General features: G+C 35.4%; 1 non-coding gene across 1 annotated transcript; it reads right to left on the reverse strand.

The window, feature by feature from the left end:
* Window positions 1-21,809: 21,809 nt before the first annotated feature.
* Window positions 21,810-21,916, reverse strand: LOC121213183 (small nucleolar RNA R71). Its single transcript, XR_005908552.1, has one exon. It is a non-coding gene; the product is annotated as a small nucleolar RNA R71 (small nucleolar RNA).
* Window positions 21,917-23,717: the final 1,801 nt, after the last annotated feature.

Here is a 23,717-nt window from a genome sequence, read left to right on the forward strand (position 1 = left end):
CCCATTCTGATTCCTCGAAATATGTCGAGCCTGTACCTCCCATCTTTGACTCAACAACTGATGCAATAACTTTAATTCCACTAACCTACTATTGGGCCCTCCATTAGACAAGATTGATTCTACCAATAGTGCATTATCACACTCTACTTTAACCTTTCTGAACCCTTTCTCCCAAGCTATGAAATGGCCTTCCAACATCGCTCTTGTCTCAACTTCAAAAATGGATTCTTTACCGAAGCTCATCGTATAAGCCCACAACCAGTTTCCATTTGGGTCCCTTAACATCCTTCAATGGAAGCACTCTGCCAACTAACCGACACCGCCCCATTATAATTAATCTTTATCCAACCTACTTCGAGAGATGACCAACTCGAAAGGGCCTTCATTAGTCTTGGTTGTTTCATTTTCACATTTGAATTATGATAACTCCTAGTTCCAAGTGTAACCTATATCCACAATGTCTTGGGTGCACCTATGACTATTAGAAAAAACAAACATATTTCTATTTTTCAGAAGTATACAACATAAAATTACAAAAAAAGTTTGGTAATAAATATAATCATTACTCAAGCTACTCTTATTCTGCAGATTCCATAATAGCCACTTCTTAAACGAAAACGAAGAAAAGATAGTCAAAGCTTGCCTTGGAACTACTGCTAGCCATACAACATTAGAAAAAGAGCAATCTCAAACTGCATGAACCCCCATTTCCTATCATGTGTCTTCATCTTCTTTCGTTATTCATCAACAATCTATCCTGCCACAAAATCCATAAGAAAACACTTACCCTTTGAGGTGCCTGAGTTTTCCAAATCACCTTCCAAATAGGAGAACTGTCCTTAAAATTAAACAAATTCTTATTAGTTTCAGCAGAGGAAAAACCATAATTTTTCATCCATTTCCAAGCCAAGCAACCCGATCCTGCATCAAAACTTGGAGGCATCGCCATTGCAATTTTTCTAGCAATATAACTTGGAACAAGATCATTAAGACGATTCCAATCCAAGAGTCCGTTTTCACTCACCAAATAGCCAACACGTAAAGTGTTATCTGACTAGTCAAACCCTCTAAAGATTGCCCGTATAGGGCTAATCTGCCTAATCCACACAACGTTCTAGAAGTTTTCGGTACGACCATCTTCAATGGAATAGTAGACATTACCAATAACTTTTGGCCAAACCCTTATTAGAGATTTCCATATGGAAGAACAATTATTGTGGTAAATAGAAATCGAAAGTACCACTTGTACATTGTATTTCTTCCTTAACACTTTGATGCATGTAACATCCCTTACTCGTATCTTACACCAGAGTAGGGTCTGAGGTGTTACCGGACTCAAACATAAACATTCATACAAAATCGGGCCATAAAATTTCATTCAATTTTAAAACCATTCATAAACATGCATCTCGTCCCTTATACGGGCCCACGAGGCCCAAAACGTACTTTGGATGTGGTTCGAGACTAAACCGAGAACTTTCAAAAATTTTGTGACACTTAGAAAATTTTTTTGCTTGGAAGGGTCACACGATCTTGTGGGTAGGCCGTGTAGTCACACATGCCCGTGTGGCTTGGGACACGCCCGTGCCCTTAGCCCGTGTAACTCTATGTTTATGACATCATCAACACAATAAGGGTCACACGCCTGTGTGATTAGGTCGTGTGGCAAATTAAATTCCAAAAAAATTAGCTGCACACTTCACACGGCCAGGACACACGCCCATGTCTTGAGGCCATGTCCTACACACAGTTGAGACACTACTGGGCATTCTGTTTTTACCTAATTAGGATGCAAGGGACACATGGCTGGATTACACGTCCATGGGGCAGACCGTGTGTCACACACAGTCTAGATACATGCCCATATGCCTAACCGTGTAGACAACTTTGAGGCTATTTTCCAAGCCATTTATCACCCTCAATAACACATGTACACTTAGACATCTCAATGACATCCTACATGGCATAAATGAGCACTTATACATTCATAACTCATGTGTATCAAAATCTTATCAATTTAGACCAAGCTTACCGAATTACGTGCAATACGAAACATCAATTTACTTCCATTTCATACATTCATGCATTAGTTGTTATTATGCCATTTACTCACATTTCCATCATCAAACATCCATGATCATATCCATAATTCATTCATGCTAAATAAATTTAACCATATCATGAGTGGCCTTAGCACATGTATGCGTATATGAATAGGATTACATCCCTATAATTAACATGGGCCATATCTCATGGCCATATACAAAATGAATCATCAAATCATTATAAGCCAATACATTTCGCTAGACCCATATAACATATAACAAAAAGACCAAGTCATACTCAAAATACTTGAATTCACTATACCCAAAAGATTATTTTGATAGTGTGAACCAAACTCCAACGTCCTTCAATCCCTGAGCTAGCTTGGCAATACTATAAGAAAATGGACAAGGGGAATAAGCATAAAGCTTAGTAAGTTTGCATGTAAATAATTAACAACATTAACCATGCATTATTATCCACATAACACAATAATATTTATCACAATGTCATCTAGTATTATAGGTACATTTTAAGTCATGCCATTTACATGATGTATAATAAAACTCATGTTCATAATTCATTCATTCACTTCTTCCGAGGTCTCATCGATTCATAATCTCAATTTTTATGAGCTTTGTGTTCGTACCTGTACCCTTTCAACATGACCATACCTTGTCATCTCTTTGACATAATCGTTGGATTTCCCGTTAAACCACTTGGAATGCTAAAGGATACTTAGGAACTCTCATACACATGGTAGGATGCCAATGCCCACATTTCTCATTAAAATTGTAACATCCCGAATTAGGGCCTAGTCGGAACAGTGGTTTTGGGACCACAAATTCGACATAGTAGAATTTTTTTATTATATTTTTATGGTCTACAATTTCATGGGATGATTTGATGAAAATTTCGTTCGAAAAGTTTGACATTTGGGCACTCAATTTGGTCAAAAGGACTAAATTGTAAAAAGTGAAAAAGTTGAGTTCTACATGTTAGAGATGTCTAATTGTTATGAAATTTTAAATTGGAGGCCCTTAAATAGTAATTAGACCATTGGATAATTTTTTGGACAAAAATGGACATGAAATGGGTGAAATAGAATATTTTTAAGTTAGGGGCATTTTGGTAATCTAGTAATTAAAATGAATTAAAAACAAAATTAAAAGCCAATTTTTGTCCATCTTCTACCCCATGGCCGAAACTTGCATGGATAAGACATAGCTAGGGTTTTTCAAGCTTCTAAGCTCGATTGTAGGTCTGTTCTAGCCCCGTTTTTAATGATTTTTACATTTTTGAAATCCTCGTAATGAGATCTACTTATTTCTACCCATATTTTGAGCTAGGGTTTGTGTTTAAAAATTTAACCATGGATGAAATGTATGTGTTTTTATGTCTAATGGTAGAAAATGAATGTTCGGTGTGTAATAAATGACTTTTACTAAGTGATTTTCGGTGAAATTGTCAAAAAGGACCATTTTGCAAAAGTTACAAAATTTGTGATAAAAGTGTGATTTAGTGGAAATTAGGGGCTAATATAGTTATTAAAATGATTCGGCTAGGCTTAAAATACAAGGAAATTTGATAAAAATCATTTTACGAGCCTTGGGGTTAAAGTGCAAATATGTAAAAGTTTAAGGGTCAAAATACAAATTTGTAAAAATATGATTTTTGGACCCATATGAATAATGTGACTAATTATTAAGCTAAATGTGATATTATAGATCAAGGAAAATGAGATTCTGGCATAGATTGTGAATGAATGAGATTATGGACTAAATCAGAATAAATAATTGTGCTCGCATTCAAGGTAAGTTTGTATGTAAATAATATATCGATTCTTTTTATGTTATTATATTTCATTATTATATGAGATGTGGCTACCTATAGAACGATCATTTGATGTAAATTACGAATCAAAATAGACTATGAATGAGTTTGTTAAATGTTGAAAAGTGAGGAATTTCCCAGTTGAACCTTCGGAATAGAAATGATACAAATAATCCATTGTGAGAACACATGTGTAGTACTCTGTGCAGGCTACTATGTGTTTAAGATGGTTTTAGGTCACGTGTGTAGTACTAAGTGCAGGCTACTACGTGTACCAGATAGTTAGGTCACATGTATAGTACTAAGTGCAGGCTACTATGCGTACCCGACAACTTCAATCACGTGTGTAGTACTAAGTGCAGGCTACTACGTGTATCAGATGGTTAGGTCACGTGTGTAGTACTAAGTGTAGGCTACTACGTGTACTAGATAGTTAGGTCGCATGTGTAGTACTAAGTGCAGGCTACTATGCGTACCTGACAACTTCAATCACGTGTGTAGTACTAAGTGCAGGCTACTACGTGTATCAGATGGTTAGTCACGAGTGTAGTACTAAGTGTAGGCTACTACATGTACCAGATAGTTAGGTCGCATGTGTAATACTAAGTGCAGGCTATTATGCGTACCAGCTAGCTTCGGTTACAAGGGTAGTAATATGTGCAGGCAATCGTGTATCTGTTATTATTTCGATGAGTTCAACGGGAAATCGACTAAGTGAAAATACATGTGAACATGACCATGTGATGAATAAGTGCAGGTATATGTTTTTGGAGATTTATGAGCAATGTGCTCGATTGTTGAGCGAACTTTCGGTAAGATGGAATGGAGTAAGTGAAATTATGTAAGAGTGAAATTTGTAATAAAATAGTTTTGGATAGCAGTAGCTGTGTAAATTTAAAAAAAATCACCAAAAATCGTGGAAATCGAATTAGAGGTTGAATAAGATATGAAATTAAATATTTTTTAGTTTATTTTCATATAAAGGAAACTGTTTAAGCAAAAGAATTTTATACAAAAATAATTATTGGTTATAATTTTATTCTTAAAATCCATAATAAGTCTATTTTCAAGAGAAATAGATATCAACATTAATCGAAACTCGTACTATGAGATAATTGATTTTTAGTAAAGAAAGGTTGAAGTTGTCAAGCAGCAGAATAGGGGTAAAGTTAAAGAATAAACTATACTTATTGGCTAGACAAAAAATTCTAGAAATTTTATGGTAAAAATATATATGAGTCTAGTTGTGTGGAAAATTTACGGATCTTAATTTGGAGTTTTGTAGCTCTAGATATAAATAATTTAGTAACTATGAATCGAGAAAACAGCATGACCAGAAAATAAGTAAAAGTGTAATTATGATTATATTTCCATGGAATCATGTTGATAATTTGCTTATTATTTTCATATGGACTTACTGAGCTTTAAGCTTACTCCATCCTTTCCATTTCTTTTAGTGTTGTCAGGTCGGCTTGGGGTTGGAGATCGTCAAAGGCAACATCACACTATCAAGCCAATACCTTTGGAATATTGTTACATATGTTAGAATTATCAAGTGAGTGGCATGTATAGGGATCTAGTTCTATGACATGTGTTATTATGATTTGGCCAAATGTGTTGGCCTATTTTGAGCTATTATATATGGCCATAAGATGTGGCTCATATTGATTATGGCTTGTAAGTATAGCTAGTCAAGTTATGATTTATTACTTATGATGTGAAGATATGATTATGTTTGTTTGTCATACATGGTTGGCAATATGTCATGTGTGTTGAATGCATGTTTTATGACCATGAATTAAATGTGTAATATGGAGATAAATAATAATTCTTTAAACATGGAAGTTTGATGATAAGTTGAAATAAATTGGCACAACTATAACTACGGTATGGCTAGTCTTGGCTTAATGTGGGAATGTGTAACACATGCATGTTGATAGGTAAATAATATGTTTGTATCATAATTAAGGATGTTGAATGCCATTGGATCCATGTATATGTGTGTGCATATAAAGGTAATGAAAAGGCTTGGAAAATAGCCTAAGAGTTAACTACACAGGATGAGACACGACCGTGTGTCTCCCGTGTGAGGGACACAGCTTGGTGACATGGGCGTGTGGCCTGGCCGTGTGGTTCAATTTATTTTCTGACATCATAAACAGAGAGTTACACGGCCTGAAGACATGGGTGTGTTGATGGCACACGGGCATGTGACCTTGTTTCATGAGAAAAAATTTTAAGTTTTTCCTAGAGCTTTCCAAAGTTCTTGGTTTAGTCCCGAACCCTATCTAAAGTATGTTTTGGGCTTCGTAAACCCAAATAAGGGACTATGTGCATGTGATTGAATGTTTTAAAATATGAATAAAATTTTATGGCCCGGTTTACATTTTACTACTCATTTTGCATCTTTTACAAATAGATCCTTTTCATGCATTCCCTTCAAAAATCACTTAGTAAAATATGTTAAACACACATTAAACTTTCATATTCCTCAATTAAACATCAAAATACATGCATGACACACATGGGTAAGTTTTTGGACATGAACCCTAGCTCAAAATAATGGTAGAAATCGGTTAATGACAACTTCAAAAATGTAAAAAACATTAAAAACTAGGCTAGGATTGACTTACAATCAAGCTTGGAAAGTGGAGAAACCCTAGCTATGGAGAGCTTCAAAGTTTTAGCCCTAGCTTGAAGAAGATGAGAAAATTTTGCTTCATTTTTCCCTTTTTATTCTTTTATTAACCAAATGACAAAAATACCCTTAAGGCCCTTCTTTCAAAATTTTCCTATTCATGCCAATTTTTGTCCGTAATTATAAAAATTGAGAAAATTTCTATTTAAGGACCTCTAATTAATAATCCATGAAAATTTCATGCTTAAAGCTTCTAGAACTCACATTTTGTAACTTTTGCAATTTAGTCCGAAATGTCAAATTGGACACTTTATCAATAGAATTTCTTCATGAAATTTTTACACAAGCATGCAATCATATCATAGACCTCATAAGAATCATAAAATAATTATTTCTACTTTAGATTTGTGGTCTCGAAACAACTATTTTGACTAGGCCCTAATTCAGAATGTTACAACTCTCCCCCTTTAGGGATTTTCGTCCCCGAAAATCTTACCAGTGAAAAGGTTTGGGTATTGGTTTCTCATGTTTTCCTCGGTCTCCCATGTAGCCTCTTCAACCCCATGTATTTGCCATAATCACAAGGGCAATACTTTTTTTTCTCAATTGTTTGGCTTCCTGAGCCAAAATCTTAACTGGCTCTTCGCCATAAGTCATATCTGGTCAAATCTCAACCTCTGTTGGTGAAATCACATGTGAAGGATCAGATTGGTATCGGTGCAACATAGACACATGGAACACATCATAAATTCTTTCCAACTCAGACGATAAAGCCAACTGATATGCTACCGATCCTATTCTTTCGGATTGACCGTCAATTTGCGAATGGAAAGCGATACTAAAATTCAATTTCGTACCCAACGCTTCTTGTAATTCCAAAGCTGCAAAGTGAACCTCGGATCTCTATCCAATATAATTGACAAAGGTACTCCATTCAATCGCACTATTTCAGAAATATACAACTCGACTAACTTATCAAGTGAATGATCCGTACGTATCGGTATATAGTGAGCTGACTTTTTCAATCGATCTACAACAACCCATACAACATCTTTCTTTCTCCGTGTCAAAGGCAAACTCGTCATGAAATCCATAGTAATACGGTCCCATTTCCACTCATGAACCATTACAGGCTAAAGTAAGCCTAAAGGTACTTAGTGTTCAACTTTTACTTGCTGACAAACCAAACATTTAGAAACAAACTCTGAAATGTCTCTTTTCATTCCTGACCACTAATACATTTTCTTCAAGTCATTGTACATTTTCGTACTTCCTAGATGTATAGAAAAACAACCCCTATATGCCTCATGCAAAATCTTCTAAATCAACTCAGTATTTTTAGGAATACCAATCCTATCTCGGAACATTACGAAACCATCAGAACTAATTAGAAAATCTGGTTCAATACTCAACTCACACTAAACTCTCTTGTCTTACAACTCACTGTCACTTTTCTAAACTTCATAAATATCTTGGAGAAACATCGGTCTAGCTCTCAACTCGGCTACAATAGAACCATCATCCGATGAAGCCAATCATATATTCATAGCCCTCAATGCAATCAAAGATTTCCTACTCAAGGCATCGATGACTACATTCGCCTTTTCCAGGTGGTAGTCAATCACTAGCTCGTAATCTTTTATCAAATATAGCCACCTCTGTTGTCATAGGTTCAAATCTTTTTAGTCATCAAGTACTTTAGACTCTTATGATCTGTGAATATTCGACATTTCTCGCTATACAATTGGTGTCTCCAAATCTTCAACGCAAACATAATGGTAGCTAGCTCCGAATCATGGGTCGGATAATTTTTCTCAAATGGCTTCAGCTACCTTGAAGCATAAGCTATCACCTTACCTTCTTGCATAAGTAAACAATCCAATCCATTCAAGGATGCGTCACTATAAACTAAAAATTCTTTTCCCGGTTCAGGTTGTACTAAAACTGGAGCCTCCGTCAACAATGCCTTTAGTTTCTCAAAACTCTGTTGGCACTTTTTCGTCCATTCGAACTTGACATCTTTCTGTAACAACCTCGTCATCGGAGTAGCAATCATGCAAAATCCTTTAACAAATCATCTGTAATAACCAACTAAGCCTAGAAAGCTTACTCGACTTAACTCTAATACCATCACCTGAAACAATGTGACTCAAAAATCCAACTTCTCTAAGCCAAAATTCACTTTTACTAAACTTAGCATACAACTGTTTGTATCTTAAAGTTTGCAAAACCATTCTTAAGTGCTCGGCATACTCGGTCTCATCACGAGAGTAAATCAATATATCGTCAATAAAAACAACCACAAATTTATCCAAATATGGTCAAAAAATTCGGTTCATTAAATCCATAAATATCGTGGGAGCATTCGTTAAAGCAAATGGCATAACCAAAAATTCATAGTGACCATACCTCGTCTAAAAAGTAATTTTCAACACATCCAAGTCTTTAACTCTCAACTGGTAGTAATCAGACCTTAAGTCAATCTTGGAAAATACTGTGGTTCCCTTCAATTGGTCAAACAAGTCATCGATTCTTGGCAAGGGGTACTTGTTCTTTATGGTTATCTTATTGAGCTATCGGTAGTCAATGCACAATCTCATTGAACCATCTTTCTTTTTCACAAATAGCACCGATGCGCCCCATGATGAATAGCTAGGTCTTGCAAAACCTTTATCCGTTAACTCTTCTAACTGAACTTTCAAGTCATTTAATTTCATTGGATCCATCCTATACGGAGCAATCGAAATAGGTGCAGTACCAGGAATTAACTCAATACCAAACTCAACTTCCCTAATCGGAAGCAATCTGGGCAACTCTTCGGAAAACACATCTGGATACTCACATACTACTTGTATTGATTCAATTTTCAACTCAGACTCTTTTGTATTTAGTACAAAGGCAAGATAAGCTTCATAACCTTTTCTTATACATTTCTAAGCAGTCATAGAAGAAATCACTACAGGCAAGCTATCTGATTCATCTGGTTCAACCCAAAGAATATCATCACTTTCACATTTTAATTCAATGTTTTTCCTTCCACAATTTACCAGTACATTATGCATGGTTAACCAATCCGTACCAAGTATTATATCAAATTCATCAAATGGCAAAAACATAAGATTAGCCGGGAAACAATGACCTTTAATCATTAAAGGGCAATTCCTACATACTTTGTCAACTAACACATGCTTGCCTAGAGGGTTTGAGACTTTTATCACAAATTCTATAGACTCAACAGGTATATTCATGCTAGACACCAATTTCACACAAATATACAAATGGGTAGATCCCGGATCAATCAAAGCAATAACATGAGTATCATAGAGAGAAAAAAAATACCCTAATCACATCAGGAGATGAAGCCTCTTCGCGAGCACGAATGGAATAAGTCCTGGTAGGTGCCCTACCCTCGGGTCTCACAGCTGGATCTCTAGGTGCATTCTTACTACTCGCTCCATTTCCTAGATTTCTCTTTGGTCTCTCTCTAGAAATAGCATTGCCCGATCTTGCACTCTGAAATCTCTCCTTATCAACCATTTCGGGGCAATATCTAATGAAATGATCTTGGGAACCACACTTAAAACAAGTTCCATCATCAGCTCAGCAGTCACCGAGACATTATGAGCACTTCAGTCTACTCGGTCGGGTATTACAAACACTAGCAATTGAAGTAGTCTGAGCTTTTGAAACCGGGTACTACTTACCCTTATTTCTATTTGAGTACCACACTGAAGCACTTGATCGAGTATTAAACTCACTCAGTTTCTTTGATAAGGACTGCAGTGACTTACTCATTTGCCCTTTTGTTCGAATCTCGAGACTCAAACTCATCTTTTCTTTTCTCTTTAGCCAATTCCTCAGCTTTACAAGCTCTCTCAACCAGTACAACAAACTCTTTTAATTTTAAGATGCCAACCAGTAATCTGATGTCCTCATTTAATCTATTCTCAAACCTTTTACACATGATGGCCTCAGTAGATACACACTCCTTAGCATACTTATTGAGTCCTACGAACTCACGCCCATACTCTGTTACAAACATTTGGCCCTATTTTAACTCAAGGAATTTCTTTCTTTTTTGATCAATAAACCTTTGGAAATGTACTTCTTACGGAACTCTTCTTGGAAAAATTCCCAATTAACTTTCCCTTGGTTCAGCCGACACAAGGGTGTTCCACCACTGATAGGCCGAGTCTCTCAAGAGTGACACAACACATTTCATGCATTCTTTAGATGTGCATGATAACTCATAAAATACCCTGATGGTATTCTCAAGCCAGAAATCTGCCCTCTTAGGGTCATCATCTATGTTAGTTCAGAACTCTTCGACCCCCTTGCTTTCGAATTTTATCCACTGAAGGTCTATTTAATCACATAAAATCCATGCCTTGGGGTGCTACAGTAATAGGTTGAGGAATAGTTGGGGGTGGAGGGGGTTGAGCGTTCAGGTTCATTCAAACGAACTCCATGTACCAGACATTCATCATATGGAGAAAGGCTTCCCTAGCTTCTTTTCCTCCTCCCTGACTCACGGTCATAGGTTTACTCTCAATTGGTGTTGCCTTTTGAATGGGAGCTGGTGCATTACTTTCTATATCGTCAGCTTCAGCTCGATTGGGATCCATTATTATATGAAAACACAATTTAAAAGGTCAGGAGTCATCACATTATCATAATTCATTTATGGCATGTATAGCTAGACTAGTACACATGCTACGTTAGTTTGATAATCAACTAAACCGTAGCTCTAATACCAATAAATATAACATCCCTTACCCGTATCTGACATCGAAACAGGGTCTGAGGCGTTACCGGACTCAAACATAAACATTCGTACAAAATCAGGCCATAAAATTTCATTCAATTTTAAAACCATTCATAAACATGCATCTCGTCCCTTATACGAGCCCACGAGGCCCAAAACCTACTTTGGGTGTAGTTTGGGACTAAACCGAGAACCTTCGAAACTTTTGTGACACTTAGAAAATTTTCTTGCTTTGGAGGGTCACATGCTCGTGTAGGTAAGCCGTGTGGTCACACACGCCCGTGTGGCTTGGGACATGCCCATGTCCTTAGCCTGTGTAACTCTTTGTTTGTGATGTCATTAATACAATTAGGGTCACACGGCAAGTCACACGCCTTTGTGCTTAGGCCGTGTGGCGATTTAAATTCCAAAAAAATCAGGTGCAGACTTCACATAGCTAGGGCACATGCCCACGGCTGAGACACATGGCCATGTCTCTGCCCGTGTGTTTACTATTGGGCATTTTGTTTTACCTAATTAGGGTGCAGGGGACACATGGCAGGATCACAAGTCCATGGGGCAGACCGTGTGTCACACACGGTTTAGACACATGCCCGTATGCCTAACCGTGTGGACAACTTTGAGGCTATTTTCCAAGCGTTTTATCACCCTCAATAACACATGCACACTTACACATTTCAATGACATCCTACATGGCATAAATGAGCACTTATACATTCATGAACATGGATCATGCATATGAACTTTTTATCAATTTATACTTACTTAAAACTTCATATTTTATTTAGACCAAGCTTACCAAATCACGTGCAATACGAAACATCAATTTACTTCCATTTCATACATTTATGCCTTAGTTGTTATTATGCCATTTACTCAAATTTCCATCATCAAACATCCATGATCATATCCACAATTCATTCATGCTAAATGAATTTAACCACATCATAAGTGGCCTTAGCACATACATGCATATATGAATAGGATTACATCCCCATAATTAATATGGGTCATATCTCATAGCCATATACAAAATGAATAATGAAGTCATTACAAGCTAATACATTTGGCTAAACCAATATGACATATAACAAAAAGACCAAGTCCTTATACATGCCATAGTTAAAATTCTTGAATTCACTATACCTAAAAGATTAGTTTGATAGTGTGAATCGAGCTCCAACGTCCTTCGATCCCTGACCTAGCTTGGCGATACTATATGAAAATGGAAAAGAAAGGGGAATAAGCATAAAGCTTAATAAGTTTGCATGTAAATAATAAACAACATTAACCATGCATTATTATACACATAACACAATGATATTTATCACAATGTCATCAAGTATCATAGGTACATTTTAAGTCATGCCATTTACATAATGTACAATAAAACTCATGATCATAATTCATTCATTCACTTCTTCTAAGGTCTCATCGATTCATAATCTAAATGTTTATGAGCTTTGTGTACATACTTGTACCTTTTCAACATGATCATACCTTGTCATCTCTTTGACATAATCGTTGGATTTCCTGTTGAACCACTTGGATTACAAAAGGATACTCGGGAACTCTCATACACATGGTAGGATGCCAATGCCAAATCTTGGATATGGTCTTACATGGGATCACATATCGATGTCAACGCCATGCCCCAGACATGGTCTTACATGGGATCACATATCGATGCCAATGACATGTCCCAGACATGGTCTTACATGGGATCACATATCGATGTCGATAGCCTAGCTATGGTCTTATACGAAATTACATATCGATGCCAAAGCCATGTCCCAGACATGGTCTTATATGGGATCACACATAACCCTAATGTCATGACATTTGTATCCTAACTATTCCTAAGGTTCAACCAGGGTTTTAAGATATCAAACTTCGTCGAATCATCATCAAGTCATCATTAATTAAATCCACAAAGACAATTACACAATTCATGCAATATTAAAGCATTAAAAACATTATAATGTAATTTTGGATTATTTACGCTCGAACTTACCTCAGTACCAAAATATGGCTAACTATTCGATTTAGTCCACAACCTTGCTCTTTCCTCGGTTTAGGTCCGGACTCTGTTTTTCTTGATTTATAATAGAAAATTTCACTTATTTAATTATCACATTGTTCAAATCAGTCCATAAATCATTCTTTGGAAAGATTACAATTTTACCTCTAAACTTTCACATAATTACAAATTAGCCCCTAGGCTCGTAAAATGAAATGTGTTCATTTTCTTTGTTACCGAAGCCTAGCCAAACCTATAACATGCTCATAACAGCCCACATTTCTAATTAAAACATACATTTTGCATCTTTTACAAATATATCCTTTTCATGCATTTCCATCAAAAATCACTTAGTAAAATATGTTAAACACACATTAAACTTTAATATTTCTCCATTAAATATCAAAATACATGCATGACACACATGGGACAGTTTTTGAACATGAACCCTAGCTCAAAATAATGGTAGAAATAGCTAGATCAGTTGATGACAACTTCAAAAATGTAAAGAACATTAAAAACGGGGCTAGGATTGACTTACAATCAAGCTTGGAAAGTGAAGAAACCCTAGCTATGGAGAGCTTCAAAGTTTCGGCCTTAGCTTGAAGAAGATGAACAAATTTTGCTTCATTTTTCCCTTTTTATTCTTTTATTAACCAAAAGAAAAAAATGCCCTTAAGGCCTTTCTTTTAAAATTTTCCTCTTCATGCCCATTTTTGTCCATAATTATATAAATTGGGCAAATTTCTATTTAAGGACCTCTAATTAATAATCCATGACAATTTCATGCTTAAAGCTTCTAGAACTCACATTTTGCAACTTTTACAATTTAGTCCTAAATGTTAAATTGGACACTTTATCAATAAAATTTCTTCATGAAATTTTTTACACAAGCATGCAATCATATCATAGACCTCACAAGAATCATAAAATAATTATTTCTACTTCAGATTTGTGGTCTTGAAACCACTATTCTAACTAGGCCTTAATTCAGAATGTTACAACGCATCAATATTTGAGAGCAAACAATAACCAAGTTTAAGTAAAAAAAATTGTTTTGGGTAGCTAAGTTCTACAAACCCAACCCTCCATATCCAACAGACAATAGCAGTCTCCCCATGATAAAAGAGCAGTTTTTCTCTTATCAGCACTAGTCCCCTAAATTAAGTTTTGGGCAATTTTTTCAATCTTATTACACACAGAGATAGGTATGCGAACATTAGACATAAAATGGTTTGGAATAGCTAGGAGAACTAAAAGTATCGAAGTTATTCGACCGACCATCGACAGTTTTCTCGCTTTCTATCCAGACAATTTTTGTCAAACTTTATTCACTACAAAATCAAAAGTGTTTACTGTAGCTCTATTATGCAATAGTGACAATCCAAGATAAGTACCAAGATCCTTTACACAATCAAAACCCACACTACCACATGTTGCCTCAATGACAATTCTCGACGTGTTAGGAGAGAAAAACACCTAAGATTTACTTCTGTTCACCTTCTGCCTAGAAAAATAACAAAAAGTCTCCAGAATGCTATTCACTACCTCTGTTTGATCCCTACTAGCCTCACAGAAAAGCATAAAATCAGTAGCAAAAAAGGTGAGATAAAGACGGACCTCTTCTTAAAAGAAACAAAGGCTTCAACTACCCTTTTCAATTGCCTCCTCAATAAAATGCCCAAGCCTCTCCATGCGAAGAACAAAAAGATAAGAAGATAGTGGATCTCCCTAACTTATGCCACATGAAAGTTGAAAAGAATCTATAACAGTCCCATTCTAGAGAACCTAAAGAGACAAAGAAGAGACACAATGTAAGATCACATTAACTAAATGCAAAGGTAAGCCAACCTCTAGCAATGTTTCTTGGAAGAAGTCCCATATGATTCTATCATATGCCTTCTTCGAGTCAATTTTCAAAATCATGCCGCATTTACTACCCCAAAAGCTTTTTAAAGAATGCACCACTTCTTGCCCAACTACAATATTATCAGTGATGTTTCTGCTAGAAATAAAGCTCACTTAGTTCTACCTAGTCAACTTTTCCATCATTAGTCTCAGTCTATTAACAGCTATCTTTGTAAAGATATTATAAAGCACCATGCACAAGCTTATTGGTCTGAATTTGAAGATTCTTTCCAGACTCTGAACCTTTGGTATAAGCACCAATAAAGTTATGTTCAGTGTAGGATCCAACAGCTGACCCCCAAACTCTACCTAACTAAAGAACACACTATCGGTCCAACTGCCTCCCATTATGTCTGGAAAAAAATACCTGAAACTCATCCATACCAAGAACTGGAAACACGAAAATATACACACTTTTTCATGCCCTTTTTCACTCAAATTCATGCAATTTTGATAAAATTCGTGTTGAAAAATTAACAATAATTATAAAATTGTAACTTCTCTTACCCGTATCGGATGCCGGGACAGGGTTCGAGGCGTTACCGGACTTAAACATTCACAAACATGCAAAATCGAGCCATAAAATTTCATTTAAATTAAAAACATTCAATCACATGCATAATGTCCCTTACATGAGCTACCGAGGCTCTAAGCATGCATTAAAGGTAGTTTGGGACTAAATCAAAAACTTTAGAAAAGTTTTGGGAAAACTTAGAAAAATTTTCCTGAAACAGGGTCACACGCCCATGTGGACACAGGGACACGCCCATGTGTCTCCAACACGCCCGTGTCCTTAGGTCGTGTAACTCTCTATTTATAACGTCAGCAAAACAAATTTAACCACACGACCAGGCCACACGCCCATGTGCTAGGCTGTGTCCTCCACACGGTTGAGACACATGGATGTGTCTCTACCTGTGTGACTAGTACTTAGGCTATTTTCCAAGCCTTTTGTTACCATTAATCCCTCACATCTTTATACACATCAAAGATATACATCATTGAATCATTTTAATGATTTAACATACTTCAATAAGGTATATTCTTAACTTTAACATGCTATCATTCACTTATTACACGTACTCATATAATATCAAATCTAGACACAACAATTCTATATTCATTGACCTTATCATTTGATGACCACTTTTACCAAAGTTTCATAACCATCAATTTATCAAGTAGCTTCAATCAACATCAAGTATTCATGTTTAAACATTATCAAATTATTTTCATATTATACATTTACCACGTGGCTATGACCATTTCGATTGGTCAAGAAGCACCCATCATGCATAAATGTCATAATACCAACCATACATATCCCACAAGCATAAACACATCATCGCATCACAAGCATTAGAACTTATCATAGATAATTAGGCTTACAAGCCACAATCATTACAAGCCACATCTCATGACTATATACAATGAATCAATATAAGCCAATACATATGGCTAATCATAACAGCATCTATCATAAAACTAAGTCCCTATACATGCCACTCACTTGAAGAGATTAAGATTCATCAATACTCCAAAGGAGGTAGCTTGATAGTGTGAGGTTGCCTTCGACGATCTCCAACCTCGAGCTAACCTGTCAACACTAAAGAAATGGAAAGGATGGAGTAAGCTTAAAAGCTTAGTAAGTCCACATCAAAATAATAAGCAAATTATCAACATGATTCCATGGAAATATAATCATAAGTTCACTTTTACTTATTTTCTGGACATACCATTTTCTCGAGTCACGGTTACTAAATTATTTATATATGGAGCTACGAAACTCCAAATTAAGATCCGTAAATTTTTCCTAAAACTAGACTCATATATATTTTTACCATAAAATTTCCAAAATTTTAGGTCTAGCAAGTAAGTACAATTTATTCTTTAAAGTTACCCATGTTCTGTTGCTTAACAGCTTCGACCTTTCTTTACTAAAAATTGATTATCTCATAGTACGGGTTTCAATTAATGTTCCTATCTATTTCTAATGAAAATAGATTCATTAAGGATTTATTAATATAAATCCTAGCCCATAATAATTTTTTTACAATTTTTAGTGATTTTCCAAATTTGAGATAGGGGAGCCCAAAATCACTTTGACTCTATCTCACAAAAGTTCAAATATCTCAAAATATGAACTTATTCAGTCTTTAATTCAATTTACACAATTTATGGTGGATTTTCAAAATCACACAACTGCTAATGTCCAACACTGTCTTAGTGCAATATAATGGTAACTATTATAAGTTCATTTTCAACTAATCATGAACTTACCATTTCATGGATTTCATGTTCAATTTCACAAAGACGTAATAACATAACCATAAAGATTATTCATCATTCAAACCCTTTTGGCTTACTTATCATATACACATATACACTTGCTCATCATAAATCAATCTTTACCAAGGCATTATTCATAAGTTTAGCATACGTACCTATACTAATCGTAGTGTATCATATAACCATACCTCTTTAACATGCCCTCCTTGGGACTTTCATCACATTCATTACATTACCCGTTGAACACTAGGAATACTATTGGATACGCGGAAACTTGCACCTAAGTGCCACATAAACATACGTAGCCAAAGCTATCACATAACATGTATACATCCATAATGAACTCGGACCTCTCAATGAGCTCGGATGTTACATGAATCGCATTATGAACTTAGACATCTCAACGAGCTCGGATGCTCGCATCCATAATGAACTCAGACCTCTCAACGAGCTCAGGCGCTACATAGATCACAAACTTAGACCACTCAATAAGTTTGGATTCTCACATTTATCATGAACTCGGACCGCTCAACGAGCTCAAATTTCTAAATTGCTAGTGACATGTCACTTGTATCCTAAACTATTCCTAAGGTTCAAACGGGATTTTCCACACTTGCACTTAGCATCCGCATCACACTTGCTTGTCATGTCGTGAACAATGACCATAATATCATTTATGCTTACAAATTCACCATTTGCCCATTCATAGCATAATAAGGCATAACTCAAATAGCAAATAAGCTTTTAAAAATTTACATAACATATATCACATATTTTATATGTCACTTGTCATGTATAATCATTTTCTTGCATTTCATGTAATATTCTTCCACATCATAAACACCATTCCATCAACTTTTCCAATGTATTAAATCATACAGTATATGCAATAATAATAAGGAATATAATTCAAACATAACATTGCATTATTATTATCATACAAACTTACCTCGAATGCGAGCAGAGCTATATATTCCGATTTAGTCCATAATCTCATTCATTTCCAATCTATGCCCGAATCTCATTTTTCTTGATCTACAATATCATATTTAGCTTACTAATTAGTCACATTATTCATATGGGTCCAAAAATCATATTTTTACAAATTTACATTTTGAACCCTAAACTTTCACATATCTGCACTTTTTCCCCAAGGCTTGTGAAATGATTTTTATCTAATTTCCTTGTATTTTAAGCCTAGTCAAATCATTTTCATAACTATAGCAGCCCCTAATTCCCACTAAATCACACTTTTATGACAAATTTTGTAACTTTTGCAAAACGGTCCTTTTTGACAATTTCACCGAAAATCACTAAGTAAAAGTTGTTTATTACACACCGAGCATTCATTTTCTACCATTAGACATCAAACATACTTTCATTCATGGGTAAATTTTTAAACACAAACCCTAGCTCAAAATATGGGTAGAAATGAGTAGATCTTGTTACGAGGATTTCAAAAATGTAAAAATCATTAAGAACGGGGCTAGAATAGAATTACAATCGAACTTGGAAGCTTGAAAAACCCTAGCTATGTCTTTTCCATGCAATTTTTGGCCATGGGGTAGAAGATGAACAAAAATTGGCTTTTAATTTTATTTTTAATTCATTTTAACTACTAGATTACCAAAATGCCCCTTTTTCCAATTTAGTCCTTTTGACCAAATTGAGTGCCCAAACGTCAAAAGTTTCGAACGAAATTTTCACGAAATGATCCCGTGAAATTGTAGACCATAAAAATATAATAAAAAATTTTACTGTGTCGGATTTATTGTCTAGAAACCACTGTTTCGACTAGGCCCTAATTCGGGATGTTACAAAAATAATTAAATTGCACCCAAATTATAAGCATGTTAAATTTTAATTAATTTTATATCAAATTTTGATTAATTTTGATTATTTTCTACAGATTTGCACAAAGGGCGAATAACGACTCAGCAGGCACTGCTAGAAGCACAAAACCGAGAAGTAACTTTGAAGCATCAACACGAATTAATTTTTTAGCCTAAGATGGTCCAAATTATGTGTATTAATTCATAATATAATTAATTTTAATTTTAATCCAATTTAATTTTTGTTAAATAAATTATTATTAATTAATTATGAAAAAGGGCCTAGTTGTGCTGAACCGAGAAAATCGATCCCACCGAGTACTGGGTAGCCCAAAACCGTCCCACATGCTAACCCAATCAGCTTTCTTGGCTAATTATTTGTCTTGCAAAATGGTCACTCCTTCAAATTGCATTCAAACCCCTCCACTATTTATGCCTTACTAGATTTGCCCTTACCTTAAAATAGCAAGTTTGAAACCTTCAAACTTCCCATATGTGTGGTCAGACATGGGGGGACTCTATGGCTCCTGATTTTTGCTAATTTTAGCAGCCATATCAACCTATAAATACCCCCTTGTTTGTTCACTTCAAACAGATCTAAATCCTTCTCATCTCTTCACTTCTCTCTAATTTTTGTCTCTTCATTCCCTTCCATTGTTCTTCATTTTCTTCCCCTATTCCCTTGCTGATTTCACCTCTTGAAAAAGAGACAATAAACCACAATTTGGAGCAGCATTCAAGTATTCGTAGAAGCCTCAGTTCGGCAAGAACATACGGAGAAAGAAGAGTGGAGCAAACTAGTCAAGCTAAGGAGAAAGCACCGGATTTGATTCTTGTTCCCTATCCTTTTAATTTTGTTGTTGTTATGATGAACATGCCTATGAATATTTGTGATGTTTATATGTTCAATTTAATTCATATGGCTTAAATTTAATTCGTGTTAGGTTGATTGCGTTTCATTTACTTGAGTTATTAAAATTGTGTTTATGTTGTTATAGGTCTCGGTAAGATGTTTGATTAAGTAAAACCATGACTAAGTTATTCTTACATTACAATTATAAGGTAACTAATGAATTAATTATTTAAACGGATTGAAATTACAATTAATAGACATGATATTTAATCAGTGCATGTTTAATCATCTAAGGTAGCTGAGGGTTAAATTAGCAACGGTATCTGACGATACATTAGCCTTACATAACTTGCAAGATTATTGTGATTAAACTGTTTCAAGGTAGAAAATACGTTGTTACCTCATGTAATCTTTTATGTGCTTATGAGATTGAATTAATTGTTTGAATTGGCATAGAGATATGTACAAGAGATTATTTTAATTTCATAAGTATGTATGTGCATTAACACATTTGCTTATTAAAATTTATTTAATCAGTTGAATTGACATAAAGATACAGTCGAGAGATAAGTGGATTTTGGTAGGTAAGTATGTTCAAAAGTTAGCAAATTATCGAGTTTCTGTGAATTTATTCGTAACAACATAAACATGAGTTTAATAGTTCTAAGTCAAGAAATGTAATTAATCTAGCACAATTATGTCATCTTGATTAAAATCATCTTTTGAAATCGTGAACTGGAAATTTTATTTTCTCTTTATTTATTTTACTTAGTTAAAAATCTTAATTTTTAATCACCGCCTCAAATCAAAATATTTTTCTTCACCAAAGTGTTTTAAATTGCATTCATAAATAATTCTTTTCACAGTCCCTGTAGATAAGATAACTCGACATTTACCTATCACTTTGTTACTTGTTGCAAATGTGTACACTTACACATTTCCATCATTCCAAGTTTTTGGCGCCGTTGTCGGGAACTATTTTAGAAAGTCATTATTTTTGAATTTTTTAATTTTGCATTTTGGTTTATTTTTCTATTTAGTTTTTAACTTAATTAATTATTCTGTGTTTGTTTCAAGTGTTTATGAGTATTGGTCGAATCATCGATTTACTCCCCGTAGAGCCTGAGATTGAAATAACTTTTCAGTAGTGGAGAAGACAAGCAAGTCAGAGAAGGACCGAAAAGATTAACTTCAAAAATTTGAATCAAGGAAACGGAGCAAACCCTGCTCAAAATCCTATCCTTATTGCTAATGATAGGGATAGAGCTCTAAGACAGTATGTCATTCCAGTGTTTCATGATCTTAATCTGAGTATTAAGATACGTGAAATTGAGGAACAATAATTTGAGCTAAAGCCAGTCATGTTCCAGATGCTTCAAACAGTGGGCCAATTCAGTGGAATGCTTATCGAAGATCCTCATCTTCACTTAAGGCTGTTTATAGAGGTGAGCGATTCATTCAAGTTAGCCAGAGTACCCAAAGATGCACTACAATTGAAGTTGTTCCCATATTCGCTAAGGGACAAAGCTTGAGCCTGGTTGAATTCATTGCCACCAAATTCAATTTCCATATGGCAAGAGTTACCAAAAAGATTCCTCATGAAGCATTTCCTACTTAGCAAGAATGTTAAGTTGAGGAACGAGATCATTACCTTCCAACAAATGGATGATGAGTCCTAGTATGAGGCATGGGAAAGGTACAAAAAATTATTACGGAAGTGCCCTCATCATAGAATCCCACGTTGTTTCCAACTTGAGACGTTTTATAACAGTCTCAATGCTCACATGAGGATGGTAGTGGACGCTTCTGCCAATGGTGCTGTCTTTTCTAAGTACTATAATGAGGCTTATGAAATCATCAAGATTATTTCTAGTAACAATTATCAATGGCCAACCAATCGAGCAGTGTCAGGAAGACGAATCATTGGAATAAATAAAGTAAATACTCTCACTTCACTTGCATCTCAGGTCTCTTCGATTTCCCCAATGCTTAAAAATTTTACCACTAATGGGTTTAATAGTTTTGCAGCACAACCATCAAATCAATTTGAAAATGTAGCATATCTCTATTGTGTGGAAGGGCATTTGTTTGAAGAATGCCCATCAAACCCAAAATTCGTGTATTACATGGAAAACCAAAACCAAAACCGAGGAAGGAAAGGACTACAATCCAATTCCTATAACCAATCTTGGTGAAACCACCCTAATTTCTCCTGAAATAACCAAGGGGCTGGACCCAGTAACACATACGCCCAACCTAGACCGACCCAGCTACCTATCTTTACCCAACAAGTTCAGAAACAACCTCAAGTTAAATCATCCAATGGCTTAGAAAATTTGTTGGAGGCATACATAGCCAAGAATGATGCCTTAATTTAAAGCCAAGCAGCTACATTAAACAACCTGGAAAACCAAATTGGCCAGTTTTCAACTGAACTCAGAAATCGACCACAAGGTGCTTTACCTAGTGATACGGAGAATTTGAGGAATCTAGGGAAGGAGCATTGTAAAGCGTTGACATTAAGGAGTGGAAAGACATTAAAGCCCAACACCGTCGAAGTTGAAAATGAACCAGCTGATGCTCAAGACTCAAAGGAAGTTCAACCGAGTCTTAAAATTTCAGTTTCACCAGAACAAAAATCTGTAAAATCTGATAAGGTAACTTCTGAACCAGCTAATTCTGATAAACTAACAACTTCGTTAGATGTTGAATTGCCACAGAAGATGAATCAACTAGTTCCAATAATGAAGCCTCCAACACCCTACCCTCAAAGAATTCAGAAGCAGAAGCAGGAAATTCAATTCAAGAAGTTCCTAGACATACTCAAGCAACTTCATATCAACATCCCATTGGTTGAAGCACTTGAAAAAAGGTCGAACTATGTCAAATTCATAAAGAATATCCTATTAAAAAATAAAGACTTAGAGAATTTGATACGGTAGCCTTGACAAAGAAATGCAGTGCATATCTTTAAGACAAACTACCCCCAAAGTTGAAGGATCTTAAATGTTTTTACCATACCTTGCAACATTAGAGCAACATATTGTGGTAAGGCACTATATGATTTGGGTGCGAGTTTGAAGTTGATGCCCATGTCAATATTAAGGAAGTTAGGGATAGGTGAAGTTAGACCTACTACGGTTACACTTCAATTAACAGATCAATCCTTAGCACATCCAAAAGGAAAAATCGAGGACGTATTGGTATGTGTAGACAAATTTATTTTTCCTGCTCACTTTGTTATTCTAGACTTTGAAGCAGACAAAGAAGTGCCAATCATCCTAGGAAGGCCTTTCCTGGCAACTGGAAATACCCTTATTGATGTGTAAAAGGGCAAGCTTACTATGCGTGCTCAGGACGATCAGGTAACATTTAATGTTTTTAAGTCTATGCAATTTCCTGACACAATTGATGATTGTTCTACAGTTTCCGATTTAGAGGAATTAATCATGGAAAAGGATCTCAACTATGTTGAGAACACATTGGAATAAATTTTGACATCAGACCCTCCAAATGATGAAGAGGAGAATGAATAC

Source organism: Gossypium hirsutum, chromosome A13, assembly GCF_007990345.1.
Source record: "Gossypium hirsutum isolate 1008001.06 chromosome A13, Gossypium_hirsutum_v2.1, whole genome shotgun sequence".
Lineage (NCBI taxonomy): Eukaryota > Viridiplantae > Streptophyta > Magnoliopsida > Malvales > Malvaceae > Gossypium > Gossypium hirsutum.